Source organism: Phalacrocorax carbo, chromosome 10 (genome assembly GCF_963921805.1).
Source record: "Phalacrocorax carbo chromosome 10, bPhaCar2.1, whole genome shotgun sequence".
NCBI classification, from domain to species: domain Eukaryota; kingdom Metazoa; phylum Chordata; class Aves; order Suliformes; family Phalacrocoracidae; genus Phalacrocorax; species Phalacrocorax carbo.
The window spans coordinates 13,041,042-13,057,858 of record NC_087522.1 but is presented as its reverse complement, the minus strand read 5'-3'; the positions used below and the strand labels follow the sequence as shown (position 1 = coordinate 13,057,858).

The following is a 16,817-nucleotide window of genomic DNA, read 5'->3' as shown; positions in this document are numbered from 1 at the left end:
ACTGTTAACTTTTTCTTTTTTTTTCTTTCTTTTACCAATTATGAAGGGTTCTGTTTTTCTTGTGTGATTCTCAGTACTGGAACCAAAAGAGAAGTAAGTTCAGACAGCAGAGTTTCTCCCAAACTAGCAAAAGCTTTGAGGATTTCAACAATCCTCTAATGCCTAAATATCAAACAACATAAAGGACAAGAAAATCAGGAAATTTAACACCAAGGGAATAATTACACTAGTTGAAACAACTCACTCCAATTTCATTATTACTTCTACCTGAGTTGATTTAACAACTGGGAACACCAACATTACAAGATATAATTTACTGAGTGATATTCCTTAAAACAAGGCAGATGATATCCCAACTCTTACACTTTCTACACTTTGTCCTTTCAGTGTTCTCCAAGCTGACCATTGCTTTGACCCTATTCATTGTCTGTGGTACCTGTACATGAATCCATCCCTTGAGTAATTTCCATTGGATCACCTGCCTGTCATTTTTTGTTGCTGCAGGGTTAACCTGGCCACGTGCCCAAGCTGCAAGGCTGGCCTGACACAGGCGCCCAACACAGCAGCCCATCCGCACTGTCCTCAGTGCTTCTGCACGCCCCTGTGTGTTGCTGTGCACAAATCCCAGCTGTGACACATTTGGATCCATTCCATGTCAGCTACAAAAGAATCCTTCCATCATTCAAGAAGTCTGGAAAGGATAAGCACATCCTTGTACCTTTCTTTCTTATTCTTCCCTGTGTCATCAATGCATATTGGAAAAGAAAAGAAAATACAACCAAAGAAATCTGGTTCTATTTTAGATGATGACTTGGGAGCCTTACTTTAAGAAACCAGTCTTTAAACATTTCATAGGACACCAGTGCTAACATTGCATGTAGATTTATAAACAGCATGCAAAGGTTTTGCTGCCAGTAACCACTGAAAAATATATTGATATTTCTCTGGTGCATGAAATAAGCTGCTACTGTTAAAGCTTATAGATGTACTACAAACTACAAAGAAAAATAGTGTCCTTTTTTATTAAAGTCTTATTTATAAGCGTAATTCAGTAATTAAAAGTATAGGTCTACCAGCAGATGTGGAATTCTCTGTGTTTGTGCTCACATTCTCTGTTTTTGGAGAATTGACTATATTGTAGAACCAGACCCTAGCCAACCTATTCTTCATGTTCAGGTGTAGATTCAGTGTCTGACCTGTTTTCATGCTCAGGTGTTACAGATCTGTCAGTACAGAAACAGTATGTCCTCTTTCAAACAGTGATCTCTTCAGTCAGCTAGCAAACCTCCATGAAGTGTTGCTTGGCTCTGACTGGACCTCTACAATATTGAATGGGAACCCAGGAGAGAAGTGCAAAATAAGAGTAACAGGCTGTGCAGCAGATGGGCTTCCACCCAATTTTTTCCTGGTATGAAGCTAAGCATGAAGAACAATGTACACTCTTCAAGAAATAAGATTTCAGGCCCCTGATTGATGCTGTACTTGGAATCAAGAGTGGTGTGTCCTGTCAGCCCCTAGATGGCACAAACACCATCAGCTCTTTTTGCTTACAAGCAGTCAGTTAATTGAGAACGCACTCAAGCCCATAGCTCTTTGTCCTACCTATTTTATGTGGAAGGAAGAGAGCTTCTCACTTATACTTCCAGCTGCTTTCCAAAGTTCTACATCACAAACCAAGGAAATCAGAAAGAAACGAAACAATGTTCCCTGCACACAATCACTGTATGTAGGCAAAAAAAAGAAGTGAATACAACGAAAATTAATTCACAGTATTTTCTAGAGCTCTGTTTGAATTACAACGCTTATGCTCTTTTAACTCAATGACAGAAAATTACAGTAGGGTAATTCTGCCAGATCTAGATTTGCTGGTGCCCTTGCAGCAGGCTGTGTTAAGACCCAGTAACCTCAAGCACAATTAAAGCAGTCAGCTTGTTGTATCTTGATAGTGAAATACAGGGGCTTGGAGACAACCTGGCAAGATATAGTATGACCTAGTTTTTATCCAGCCTCTTTCGGAAAATCTTGCCTTGCAACCAAAGCCCTGAGGTCTGCTTTTTGTGTGCACCAAGATTAATATAAGTGTACACCTATAGCTTAATAAAGCCTTTTATTATTGTGACAGTTGGGTGTTGTCCATCCTGTTGGTACTCTGTGGGACTGCCTAAACAATAGTAAACTTACAGCGAATAAGCTGAATAAGCTCATGTTCTTGGCCTACCTGTCACCTATGTGTGAGGGGGTACTGAAGCACCCTTTCAGCTCTTTCTGAATCTATTTCATAAACACTAAATCTTAGCTGCTCCTCAGAAACCCTACCTAGTTACCAAAAGTAGAACAGACCATGCTTACAATTAGGCCTGGCAGATCTTCCCTGGACTTCCTCCATTCCTTCTCACCCTGTCTTCCTCATTAGATCTATGCTATTACGCCAGAAACCCAAAGTTTGGGAAATTATAACCCTGCTATCCCATACGTTTCCAAACAAAAGCAAGAAAAAAATTGCAGAAAAAATGCAAAGTGCTATCTTTGACTACTGAGACCCAAAGAAGCTGATTTTTCTAATTTCTTAGGAATGCTTTTAATAAAGTTTTGACCTACGGATGCCAGCATTGCTGCCACTTCTGTAACTCTGCCAGTCATTTATTTGCAAACAAGTTCAGACCGGGTTTAGACTTGCCCTACCACTCCCTTCACTGTGGCCCTACTGTGTGTGCTGCAGAGAGAAGTCACTCTGCCATGAAGCCTTTGTGGGCAGGCTGAGCAGAAGAAAACAGGCAGGACCTATGGGAAAACACAAACACAATGCCCTGTTGCGGGGTGGGGAACTGGCACTTACAGGGAAAATGAGCATTGTGACGACTTACCTAAAAAATTAAAATTTTTTCCATTTCAAATTCAAATTTCAATTTCAAAAATTTCAAATCCTCAAGCCTAAAAGATTCAAGATAGATGTATTCAAATATTCCAGCAAAATCTGGAAGAGTAATGTAACAGCCACTATATGATGAAAGACAGTTTAGCAAGCACAGAACCCAGCTACCTACACCAACAGACACTCAGCTACAGGCATATTCAGATAAGGGTCTTTAAGCCTTCATCTTTTCAAAACTGCTCTTTAGAGGGTTTTGTGTGTTCAGCAGAGAGACAATGTTTGTCTTCCTCTAGCAGCACAAACCAGCATCTTCCTCAGAAGTAAATCTTTTACATAGTCTTCTTTTTCCCTAAAGCACTTTCTCTTGTAACTGCACTTTTACACTACATAATCATAATCTCCAATTTAACCTGTTCCATGTCTGCTTCTAAATCCCAACACAACCCACACTGGTATAAGGCAGGCTGCCTTATTACTAAGGAACACCAAAATGGTTACAATTCATCTGTAATTTTTCCTTGGGCTCTCCACCCCTCTGCTTGTTCACCTTCAGTTTATGCCGAGAGTCACATGCCTTTGGTAAAATGCTAACAAAAACTGGTCTTCAATGAAAGATACTCCATGGAAGCAATCTGTTCAAGAGATCCATTCTCAAAGGGCACATGTTGTTTGAGAAAACCCAGAAGTAATTTGAAAGAAGGAACTGCTTGTACACTGCAGTTTCTGGTTTCTTACAAAACATGTGTTCTCTCAGCTTTCACAGAGGCATCTGCAAAACATGTTACAAAATGTTCGTAACTTGAAGTATGTATGGGTAGAGCTTAACCGTATGCTTAGAAATTAAAAAAAAAAAAGCACACGTGATTTCAGGCATTCAGTGCATCCTCTCTGTTCAGCCAGTTTGCTTTAAGTTCTGCACCAGATACCACTTCAGTATAAACAAAGTTGTGGTATACATTAAAACCTTCTTAACAATCAAGCTGCTCTAAAAGTATTAAAAGCTTGTTTTCCTAGGCTAAACAAGACAAGAACTTCTTGTTCTGACTTGTTCATTTTCAAAGATGAAGACAGACTGAGGATATACTCGCTTGCAGGTCAAGGCAAACACATGGAAGGAAAAAGAACTGTTTTAACCTAAAGATGAAAATAAATGGCTATAAATCAGGTGTGAGCACATTTAGGATGGAAATTATCACTCTTAGAGCTGTCAGGTTCTGGAACAACCTTACAATCACCACAGCATGGGAAACAAAAGACCCACCTCCACAAAAAGGGATTCTGTGATCCAGTGATTGTCCTAGCAGGGCAGTAGAGCTGGTGACCAAGAGGTGCCTCCAGATCTGCCCTCCTGTGAAGGCTATCCCAACAGTTTCTTTGAGGTCTCCGGATGTTTTGCAACATGGTTTTGCATGATACTCGTGCCCTTGGCACTCTGCTGAATTCTCTCCTGTCCTTCAAAGACTTCAGGTAACGCTGGGAGCAATGCCAGCTGTTGATCTGTACAGTGGGGTAACACAGGCGGTGATCATGGGACTGATGACACACAATCAGCTTTAAGGGAGAATTCATTTCTCAGGTGGGTGGTAAAGCTGCAAAGAGTGAGTGAGGCCTGTCCCCCTTTTCTGAGAGGGATCTAAGGGCCACAGTTGCCTCCTAACACTCAAGAGCAGCAGTCAGGAACCACAGAGCTCTTTGCAGCCTGCTAGCACAGCCCTGCCTCTGGCTTAGGGAATCAGACAGCTATTTCATGGAGCTGGGACAATGACATGGGGTGTACCAATAAGCTATTCAAGCTATGAGAAGCCTTCTGGGAACCTGCTTCTGAGGCAAATAACTGAACTGAGGTGTGGCATGGCCTCACCCCTGCTCAATCACTGTGTGGCCACATCTTGGTGTCAAGGTTGTCCCTGTTCAATACCTCAGCAGGGCAGGGAGGGACAGACAAGTATAATACCAGACCTTTTCATCAGGTTAACAGATTAAATGTGTCCTCAGTCTGATCCAATGAAAAACAAAAAAAAAAGCACACCTGCAGTAATAACTCTAGACATTAATATAGTTCTGAGAGCAAATCTCAGACCTTGAGCTCTACTGACTACAGACTGCTGCTTACCCAGAGATTATTGCAGATACAACAGAACAGCTTGAGTGATTTATGTTGTTCCACCTAATTAACCAACAAACAAAGGCAGAAAAGGTCTGTCTTTCCAGACTGAAAGCAACACGTTTAATTCAGTAGAAATGAAAGTTGATATTTTAACTTTGGCAGATGCTCTATGGAAACTGCTAGCAATTAAATGTGTTACATTCACTGTTGTAAAATTTTCAAACTGCTTGTTTTGATTTGGTTTTGAATAGCTCTGTATTGAGAAATTTTAGTTTTAGCTATTTCAGAGTTTACACATCATCTATCAAGAGTGTGAAAATATATCTCTATTGACAGTACAGCAGTTGACTATAAAATAAAAGAGCAAACTCTTCCACAACTACCACTATTTTGTTTCACAGCAATACTGCAGCATATGATTGGATTTAATACTCAGCCTACCTTCAGACTGTCACTTTTACATTCTAATTTGTAACTGGTACAATTAAAGTAAAACTTAAAGGTTGCCATGTGGACTTTACCAGATCAGGTAGAAGGACTTCTAATACTTGTTTCATTGCACAATTGAGCACACTAGTTGCACTGCGCTTCTACAGTCTGGCTGCTCTACAGAAGCAGAGCCCAGTCACCCCCTGCTACTACCTGCGCCAACTTTGCTCTACACTACGGCTCCACCTCAACCAGGCTGGCTGCCCGTATAGTGCTTGGATCACTGCACAGCCACATGTCTCCATACCAGCCACAGTGCCAGGTAAAGGCCCCATCAAGCATGCTGGCACGTGGTAAATGGGCAAGCCCAGCCAGCTCACTTCAGCTCTTCATCAGACTTTTCCTGCAGCCTCAAGACTTCAGTTTGTTTCTGCATTTGAATTAAGTGGCTAGTTTGCTGCTTCTGTGAATTGAGAACTGTCAGCCATACAGACCAGACGAGTCTGCAGACCAACTGCAGAGACCACCATCAGTACATGCATCTCAACATGGATGTATGGGGACTTTGGAAGGTCACCTTCTGCCTGGAAGAAGGCGTAATTTTGATGTATTTCAGGACACTTAACACCTGCATTAAACACCTGAGGGAGCATTCATACTGCCCACCTTGGCTGTTTGCAGCGTGTGCAATTCCAAACACAGTGTAGTGTTTAAGAATCAGTGAAGTAAACCATAAATATATATCCTATAGCGATCTCTATGAGGTGTTTGAGGCAGTCCACTTTCTGCCCCACCTACAAACTCCTGTGAACATCTCTACACAGCCAGAGGGTTGTATTTTAAGGTCACACCCAAATGATGAGGCTTCACCTGGCATGCACATACCATCATTAAATCTGCCCATGAAACTTCATAGGGAAAATAAAAAGGCGTAATTATGTTTTCTCCATTCAGTGAAGAAATAACTCCTTTGATGGATGAATTCAGGCCATCAGGCTTTCTCTTGAATCCCACCCAGCAAGATCTATTTTCTAAAAATTAAGATGCTTATCTTCCTAATGGAGTCATGAGCATCATTTGACATATTGAGATATATTTTACAAAATTATCTTGTCCCTAAAATTGTAAAGCTTTCAACAAAAATAGCCAAGACTGAGACCCCACGGCAAAGATCACTGGTTTGCTTTGAGCATCCAAAAAACAAACAAACCCTAACACTGAACAGTTCCATGAATGGAATTCCTTAGCGCTGTGCTTACGTTTCCCCTCCTTTCCCTCTGAGACTGATGTGATTTCAATAAAAGCTGTGTATTCCTTTCTACTTCCAAATTTGGCTGTGCTGAAATATCACGTGGATTTTACATAAAGTATTTGTTACACTTTAGAGTAAACTTCTTTCTTATTAGTTCCTGCATAACACACTGCCTCATTCTGCTGGGTCTTCTTCCAACATGCAGTAGGCAGTAGGACCTGGAAAGTATATCTTCTGCCAGCTAGCAATATTAAAGATCTTGTCCCCAGAAATCCACTTATCTCTTTAATTAAATACATTCTTGTACTGATTTATGTGGTGGTGTTAGGACTTATATGATGCTCAAGACACAAAGAGAACATAAAGTGTAAGTGGAAAACCAAAATATACACAAATCACTGAGGTGAAAAGGGAAGAGTATCCTTGTACTGCCATCCATCTCATTTTTAAACAGACAGGGGAACAGCATTATGAAAGGAGACAGACTACAACTAATATACTTAGCAAAAGTGGAAGAAGGTCATGCTCCTCTAAATATCCATACAGGACTCATCAATACAAGATTCTTCTAATCATTGTAGGAACGTCAAACCCAAGACAGAAAATGACCTTAAGACAAACAAGACAACAAAAGAAAAGCCATGACAATGGAAGTACAAGAAAGATACACGGCAAGTCTGAAGCAAGAGATGCTAATAAATCAAGGGGTGAAGAGTGCATTAACTGAAAGCCGGTGAAAAATGACGGTAGAGATGTTAATTTCTTTTAAGCAATGTTGGCCAGAAACAGTAACTACAGCATCTAACAATTGAGCCAGAACCCTTGTCAAAGAGAATTACGTTGTAGCAGCCTTCAGTGCTGACCTGCTCAGTCTGTTGAACAACTTCCTTTATTAACAAGGTTTCAAATCTGTGTAAGCAAACAGAATACACTGTTTTTCCTCACTGGCAGATCCACAGCACAGTCAACACTGTTTGGGTGCTTATGATAGAAGTCTTTCCAGAGACCACAAATAAAGAATACCAGTAGTGTCTTGTCTACCGATAGTATGTTGGTTTTATCTTAAATGATATTAACAGACCGTTTTCCTTCCCACATGAGCATACTAACAAGAAACTGATCACCTCCTAAGAGTTTTCATGGTATTACTGCATTTCACCTTGAGTTAATGTTGATGGCTATCAGCAGAATAATTCCTGGTTTCCTGGGTGGGCAGACAGCTGAACTGGTAACATCCATGTCAGCCATGCAGCTGACAAGATAAAACCTTTACACATCTTTATTCAGCATCGAGGAGGAATCTTCCCTCAGGTACCCCAACAGCCTATTCTCCAACTTTATTCTACAAGTTCAAAAAGAGATGCAGAGGATAGCAGGAGTTCTTTCTTTCAATGTCTTTCAAGCAAAGGTCAAGTCCTTATATTTTACATTGAATAAACTCAAAACAGCTTCTGGTGAACATGTTTTCCATATACTTTTGTTTCCACTCCCGCTTTGTTTTTACCGGCTGTGGTAAGCACCTATATCCCAACTCCGTTCCTTAGCATGGCATTTAATTTATCACACACTCTCTTACTAAAAAGTAGCTGAGCTCTCCAGTAAACCGCAATTCACGTGTCTCCCCTCATTGAATCTCATGCCCACCATCTGTGTGGGTTCCTGCCTATCCATCTCTGCAGCCACCTGCCATCTCAGTCCTGGCAGTCCAGCCTCACAGTCCTTTTCCTGAGCTACCCTGCCCTGCCTGGCAGCAAAGCCTGCAAAAGCAGCATCAGCAAGCAGCTCTGGGTGGAAGAGTCATTACAGACTATTTTATTTGACAGAAAAAACATCTGCTCAGGCAGGCAAGAAGGCTTATTTTACGTAGTTAACATATCAGCACTGTACATACGGAGTCTGAAAGTAAGTGAGGAGAAAGTGCTATTTCTTCTTTTTGATGGAGATTAGCCAACCATAGCTGTTTACTTCCAAAGTTCCTAAAGAAAACAAAGAAAATCTAGGGTGTATTTTACAGCTATTCGTTGGGTTTCTTGACAGCCCTGTGTCAAGTCAGAAGATACTTCTAAGATGCTCAACTTCAACAATTATTGACAATTTACATATTATTCCCAGGTGTTGGGGTAAAAAAAGACCTTCCTGCACCATGTGAACAAAGTATCTCTGCCAAGAAATTAATAGAGAGGCCAAACTGCAGGTTTCTCAGTGGCAGCATTCTGTGAGCAGCAGTAAGCCCTGGGTATGTCTGCTGAGGAAAGGGCCGCAGTGCACTATTCTTCCTAGAGATGTCCAAACAAGGAGATGACCTCTAAAATTCAATACATAATTTTACAAGCAACCCACGTTACTGAAAGCTGCCTGTCTGGTATCTGGCACATAACCTCCCGCGTTTAAGTTGGACCACAGACAAAAAAAAAAAAACCACCAGTGACACACCAGCTTATTAAAGCTGTAGCTTGACTCAAGTGGAAAAACGTTTAACGCTGGCAAAAACTTCATAAACCGAAATCTGCACTGAATTATATGTAACTGTATTTTCCTTCCACTAGAGGGGGGTCAGCTGCCAAAAACAATCAAGCGTTATCGTAGCATACGCAAACTTAGAGCACGCAGAAAACAAACGAGAAGAAGGACTCTCCCGTGGAGACGGCGAACTTTCCGCTGGTTTGGCCCAGCCCCCGAGTGACTTACGAGGAGCCCCATTTCCCGGCCCGGCCCCGCTCCCCGAGGCCCAGCGCGGTGCCCGCTCGGGCCGCCCGGGGCGGGAGCGGGGCTGGGGCTGCCCGGGGGCGGCGGCGGCACCCCCCGGCCGGTCTCACAGCGGGCCCGCCAGCCCCGAGAGCGACGGGGCACAGCGGCCGACGACGTGCCCAAGTAAAATTTGTTTTGTAATAAACAAACCCCTAGACTTCTCCCCCCCCCTTTTGTTTGTTTTTTTTTTTTTTTTGCGGTTTCTTCCCCCCCCCCCCCCCCGCCTGGCAAAGCCACCCCTGTCCCCGTGCCCCCCGCCCGGCCGAGGCTACTCACGGGCGCGGGGCCGGCGGGCAGCGCTCGGCGCGGGCTGGCACCGGCTGGCGGCGGCGGCTGCCTCCCGCCCGCCCTCCTGCAGAAATGATGTCAGAAGCGGACTGGGTGTGGAAAGAAAATAATTGTCAAAAGCGCCCCTCGCCGCCCGCCAAGGCAGAGGTGTGCGAGCCTGTCTGCGCTGCGAGGGAGGGGCGGACGGACGGACGGAGGGAGGGACGGGGCGAGCACGGGAGGGACTTTTCCCCGCCCGTTTCCACTCCGCGGAGGGCGGGCGCCCAGGCGCGGCGCCGCCCGGCCCTGCCCGGGGGCGCTCGGCCCGCCGGGGACCGGTCCCGTGAGCGCTGGCCCGGCGGCGCCCCCGGGTCGCGGCGCCTGAGCAGGGCTGGCCGAGCGCCGGCCGCAGGGGATGCCATCGGGCGGGCGCTCCCCGGGCGGCCGCCGCCCTCTGTCCCGGCGGCGTTGACTGAGGCGGGAGCGGGCCGGGCGCCGGCCCTGTCGGCAGTGACCGCTGCGTGCCCGGCAGAGGAGCGTGTCCGGTGGCGGGGATCCCTCCCGCCCCAGCACAGCCGGCCCGGGGCGCCGCGCACGGCGTGGGGCGGCGATGCCACGCCAGCCGCCTGCCAGCCGGCCGTCACCGAGGGCGGGAAGAGGCAGGAGGGACGGTGCCTCCCCGGCGGCGGGGTGAGGGCCTTCCCCGGGGGGGACGGGGCCTAGGGCGGCGCCCCCACGGGAGCCGTCTATGGGGAAGGGAGCCCCGGTCCCCAGGGCGGCCGGGCGCGCCCTCCGCGGGGCAGCACCACGGCGGAGACCCTGCCGCGGCACCGCCGGCCCGCAGAGGCTGGGCGGGAGGACGGCGGCGCGTTGTGCCGTGCGGGCGGGGGGCGGCAGGGGGGGAAGGCGCCATGTCGGGGCGGTGATGCCGGCCCGCCGCGCTCGCGCCGCCGGCTGTTGTGTAACCCCACCCGCCGCGCGCCGCCCCGCGCCTCTGCGCGCCGCCTCCCGCCCCTCAGCGCCGGGCGGCGGGTCCTCGTCCCTCGGTGGGACGGCGCGAACGGCCCCGGCCCCCGCTGAGGGACGAGCCCGGGGCTGCCCCGAACGGCAGCGAGTGCCGTGTCAGAACAGAGCCTCCCTGGCGGGGAGCGTAGCGCGGCTGAGGCTCGGCTCACGGGACTCTTCTCTTTGTCGTCAAGGAGAAAAACTTGTGTGTGGCGAGCTGAGGAGATCTGTGTTTGTAAAGCCGCCTCCGGGCAGCTCAGGTGAGCCCCAGCGGTACCTGCTCGCACCTCCCGAACCTCCTCTCTCCCGAAGAGGTTCGCTAACTGCCATCGCTGCTAGCAAGCGTCAGCACCAAGCTGTGTCTGTTTTTGCCTTAATTTTAACGAAATAGATGACAAAGTAGATAAAATAATGGCCGTCGCCAACTGGGTGATGCTACTTCTACTCTCAAGCAGAGCACAGACTGTAATTCAACTCTTCGGCTGCCTTGTGGCTTTTGGTGTTGGTACAGCCTCTTTGCTTGCTCAGAGGGCCAAAAGGACTCAGCTGCTGTTCAGGATTAGCTCTTACTACTGAGCGAAGCTGGTGAGCAGATCTGGCTATTCCCGTGTGACAGCAAGATGACTTTTTAATGTTTGTTTTCTTCTGTGTCTTACCTTCTTTTATAGTTCTGCACAAGTTGCTATTAATGTTTGTTTTGGATGTTACCTAAAAATCAACTAGAGGGTGACTCTTTGGATTCAGACTGCACATGCAAGTTTATGGGCAGTGTCTCCTAATCCCAGAGATTACCTATTCTGTAAGAACTGTAGTGAATTCCAGCAATGCTATTCCTGTTCGTAAAGTCTTCACACATATAGCAACTATTATTTTGAGCAAAACACTCATGTTGGTTACGACTCAAAAACTAGCAGCATGATCTTAATTCCTTGCACCTTCACCCCTTCTGAAGTACAGCGTTAGTGGCCATGTATAGCTGCTAGGAATTCATGCATTGCTAAAAAGCAAAATTATGGAAACACTGAAAGAGTTGCTTTGGCATTCTGAGTGCCACCAACTCCACCAAACACTGCAAGCAATTCAGCCGCAGCAAATGGCGTTCAGTGGCATGGTAATCCCTTTTATGGTGTCACTTTTCACTCTGATACTAGCTTTAGCTCTGTTACAACTACCAAATGTCAAAAAAATCTTGTGTCCATAAATCACTTCCGAATCATACACAAGAATATCCAGTGCCATAAACAGTTCCCACTGTGCACTAAAACTTTACCTTTCTATATGCTCATACACTCCAAGCTTCTGCATAGAGGGACTGGCAAAGACCTCTAGTGGCTGCTTCCTTTGTACATCACCTATTTTCTCGTAATTGCCTTGTGGTTGGAGTGGTATAGGAATTCAAAGTGGCCCTCAGGGTAGATGCTTATAGCTTTGGGGCTGGAGGAGCAGAAGCGAGAAGCTTGGGAGTATCGATGGAGGAGGCAGCCCTGCTTGCCAGTTCCCAGGGATTTCAGGAAAGAAAGTAGTACCTCAGGCTGAGCCAGCCACTACAAGCATAAACAGCCTGACTTGCACGGGGCTGAAGCATTAGAACTGAAGTCACATAAAACATTACTCTCATACAAAGCTAAGTTTGCCAGTGGAATTGTGGTATGAAACAGAATGCTTGATTTTTAAACAAAAGACGTTGTTGCTTACAACTGAGGTGACTAGAAAGAGGAAAACTGACTGTTCTACTTCATCATGTACTGCATTAAAGGCACTGCTTGCTAATAAGTGTGTAATATTGTCCCTATAATAAAACATTTACTGGTAAAAATAGTCTTCTTTCTTCTCCCTCCATTTCTCTTACTTATGCTATTAACTGTTGTAGAGTTGTCATCTATATTTTATCTTAGCTAGAAGCTAATAATAAATATTTTTAAAGCAGTATTAACACACTGCCAGATTACTTCAGGGTTTTCCTGGAAAGAAATTATCCAGGTTCTGCTTTTCAGGCGTTTGTTGGACTGATGTGCTTTGAGTGAATTTTATTTTTTAATGCAGTGCTAAGTATTTGTAATAGGTGCTGACCTTTCTCCTGCCTTCTCTTTCCCTCCTTTGCATGAAGGATGACCGTGTGAAGGAAAAGGTGGCATATCCAAGTACCTCCTTCTACCTTGGTAAGCTTGTCTCTCAAGATATTTGAAAGCAAAGTTACTGACAACAGAACTCACAATGGACAAACACAAGACAGCAGTCCCATGCCAGGTGTCCCTGCTTGCCATGCCATATCCTAGACTGTATCTTTGAAACCAGGCGAAATTCATAAATGAACAGATGTATTGCTCCCACTTCCCACTACCAGCTGTTACACAGTGGGGACAGTTTGCCTGTATATTCAAGATAAGCCTTTTTTTCCAGTAGTTAAAATTCCCTTTTATACATGAGGAGCTTTCAGAGCAAGGTCTGAAAGTGCAGGCTGAGTAGTCATCATGACCAAGAGAGAATATATAATGGAAATACAGGCTCAAATGTTGACCTTACTGGCATATGTGTGTATACACTGAACGTTGAAAGTTCAATGTGAAACAGCTTACAGACAATTTGCTGATATGTAAAATGGGACAGCGGTGTAAGTGTGGGTCTCATTAATTTGTAATACTGGAGTGGTATAATAAGTTCTTTATTTTTACATTTAGTGATTACGTAGCTACAGTTTATGTCTTACCATGTATCTGTCAAAATTAGAAAACAAGTTTAGTATTTATGTAGCTAGAAGGGATCAGGATGTGCTTTCTGCTGTGCAGTAGGAGGTTGTAAGTAAAAACACAGGCTAACAAGGTCTTTGGCTTTGTCTGAACAGGACAAAAGGGAACTTGCAAGAAAGGAACCTCACGATTGCCAGTGACTCCAGGAAAGAGAAGCCTTCAGACGGAGGGAGCTGCTGATCAGTATGGTAATTGAGTAATTACACGTTCAAATCTTAAGCGGCTGCCGATAAAAATCTCTCTGCCTAGATGGGCTGTAATCAAACCTCTCTCAAAGTGGAAATACTATGCCAAAACTCCTAGTAAGAGGAATGTAAGGCAACATCCTCTATAGGCAACCTTGTAATACCAACCTCTTTGTTTGTCACAATGAAAGCCTGTGTACCAATTAAAGACTTTTAGCACAATAACAAAGCTGACACTATTTTTCTTCAAGAATCTGTGTAAGAATTCCTCCAGTTAATTGATTTGGAGTGCATAACACTACCAGATCCTTTTCATGCTTACTTTTCAAAAAGAAGTTACATTTACTGCCAATGTTCTGCCATGTAGACAAGTAATACTGATGAGCTAGTGCTCAACAGTAAGAGGTTTCATCACTGAAACTGAGTTCAAATGTAGGCATGTATGGCTGTGCTGCCATTTTTATTATTGAATAAACTGTTCTAATCTGCTAGGAAGAGTGATACAGAATTATGTATTCTGTAAGCAAGACTGAAAGTTGGAGCCTTGCTTTTGCTCATAGCCACTGATCAGAAAAGGAGGCTTGCAAGCTGAAAGCCCCAAAACTATGTATTTATTAAAAAAAAAAACAAAACAGGACTACTTGCTGGCACAACTGATTTCAATCTATGGATCCGAACAAGGGCATAGAAGCCTTAATTTAGCATTCAGATAGGAAGTTGAAGACTCTTTAACTTCCATAAGGTCTTTCAGACATAATGTATCATTAGTAAAATAAATGGGACTAGAAGTTTAAAATGCTCAGTTTTCCATTGTAATAAATTACTAATCTTATTTTACTTTAAAAATAGCCTGTCTTTTTCATTGGTTTACAGAAAAGTTTCCTCAATGATTTAAGGGCAGTGTGAAGGGACAAGTAATATAGTTCCCATGGTATGTGTGAACAGTATTATGAATCTTTTTAATTTTCACCCATTAGTTGTTTTTTAAGTGTTTGCATATACAGAATGATAGAAAAGTCTAGGCTGGAAGATACCTCTGGAGATCACACAGGCCAACCTTCTGTTGAAAGCAGGGCCTTAGATTAGGTTATCCAAGAGCCTGTCTAGCTGGTCCTGAGTATTACCAGTATGGTAGATTCCACCACTTCTTTGGGCAACCTCACAATTGTTTCTCACCGTGAAGATTTTTTTTTTATATATCCAGTCAGAATTTTCCATGAACAACTTGTGTCTGTTGCTTCTTGTCCTGTCACCATGCATCCTTGTGAAGGGAGTTCTTCCGTCTTCTCTGCAACTATTTTTTAGGTCTTGGAAAACCATGAATAGACCATCCCTGAAACTTCTCCTCCCTAGGCTGAACAAACCCAGTTTGATCAAGCTTTCTTCAGAAGCAAAGTTCTGCTGCAAGGGCATGCTGCTGGCTCATGTTCAACTTGCCCATCACAACCCCCGGATCCTTTTCTGCAAAGCTGCTCCCTAGCCTGTTCGTGCCCATCCTATATTGTTTCTTGTGATTTTGCAGTTTTTGAACTTTGTTGAATGTTATGCAGTTTCTCTAAGTCCAGTTTTGCATTCTGTCAAGGTCCTTCTGGTTAGCAGCCCTGCCTATCAACCTCACTTATCAACCATGCCTCCCAGTTTGCTGTAGTCCATGAACTTCTCAAGTGTGTACTCTGTGCTATCATTCAGGTCATTAATAAAGACATTAAACACTGTTGGTCTCAATATTGTCCCCTGAAAGATGTTACAGGTCACCCACTGACAGCTGGACATTGCAGCACAGGTCACAAAATTTTAAGCCTGGCTGCTTTCCCAACTTGTTGGAAACTGTCCACTTCGCCACTCTATATGTTACCACTGTGGTGATAATATCATTAAAAATAATATTAAATGATTTGGACAAGGCATTTGGAGGTGCTGGTAATGAAGGAACATTCTCTTCGAATAGTTGTTTCTTTCATTCCTGGTTAGTTTTATTTTACTTCCTATTTACTCCATTTCTTGCGTTGAAATATAGGATGGTCACCACTATTGGACCCAATGACTTATGCATTATACCTGTAAACAGTAGCACGTGGGTTTGTATAAGGGGTTTGTGTAAGATGACCTAACAAACTTGGTTGCTTTTCAGGTTGATTTTATATTACAAAGTTTTGGGTAAGACACTTCTAGTTTTGCATCTGAATTAGAAGAATGGAAGTCTGATTATAATGGCTTTATTTAGCAAGCTTAGACCTGTTTTTTCAGTACCAGCTTATATATTCCTCAAGATATGAGGTGAGTTAAAGTCCAATGAGACAGTGAACTCTCACTCATCAATTCTTCTCTAATGCCATGACCTCCTGGGTCTACTCAAATCCAAAAGGGAAGCATACCAGAGATGGAGAAGTGGAGGATTATCCGTCAAGAGCTACAAGGGCATTGCCAGAGTGTGCAGAGATGCAGTCAGAAAAGCAAAAGCCCAGCTTGAATTGAAACTGGCTGTAGATGTCAAAAGTAACAAGAAAGGTTTCTTCAGGTATGTCGACTGTAAGCAGAAAAAGAAGAAAAACATAGGCCCACTGTTAAATGGAAAAGGAGAGTCAATCACCAACGATGCTGAAAAGGCAGAGGTCCTCAACACTTTCTTCACCTCTGTCTTTACCAGCACTATTGGGTCCCAGGCTTTGGGAATGAAATTGCCAGTTGACCCAAACACTGGCCCACCATTGGTGAATGAAGAGTTAGTATATGAATTACTACAGGAGCTTGATCCCTACAAATTGATGGGCCCTGACGCCATCCACCCAAGGGTGTTGATGGCTGATGTCATTGCAAGGCCACTCTCCATAATCTTCGAGAAGTCGTGGAGAACGGGGGATGGCCCAGAGGACTGGAGGAAGGCAAATGTTACCCCTATCTACAAGAAAGGCTCGAGGGGGGATCTGAGTAACTATAGGCCCATCAGCCTTACTTCAATCCCTGGGAAAGTTATGGAATGAAACCTCCTGGGGGCCATCACAAGTCAAATGAAGCACATGATTGGGAAAAGCCAACATGGCTTCACTAAAGGCAGATTGTGCTTGACAAACTTGGTGGCCATCTACAACAAAGTGACTTGCCTGTTTGACATGCGGTGGGCAGCGGACATTGTTTACCTGGACCTCTCCAAGGCTTTTGATATGGTACTCCACAGCCTCCTCCTGGAGAAATTAATGTGTTATGG

The 16,817-nt window shown here is 44.5% G+C and overlaps 1 protein-coding gene and 1 long non-coding RNA gene across 3 annotated transcripts in view; one reads left to right on the top strand and one right to left on the bottom strand.

Annotated features, from left to right (window-relative positions):
* The window catches only part of EMP2 (epithelial membrane protein 2), a 23,390-nt gene extending 13,140 nt beyond the window's left edge, over positions 1-10,250 (bottom strand). The window contains exon 1 of the mRNA XM_064461938.1: positions 9,685-10,250. The gene's annotated coding sequence lies outside the window, so the exon portion shown is untranslated. The remainder of the gene's footprint in view (positions 1-9,684) is intronic.
* On the top strand, positions 9,903-16,817 carry LOC135315219 (uncharacterized). Of its 2 annotated transcripts, XR_010374672.1 has the most exons (5): positions 9,903-10,365; positions 10,875-10,940; positions 12,788-12,839; positions 13,523-13,615; positions 14,918-16,817. It is a non-coding gene; the product is annotated as an uncharacterized LOC135315219 (long non-coding RNA). The 2 variants fall into 2 exon arrangements; XR_010374671.1 differs by having other exon boundaries at positions 9,906-10,940.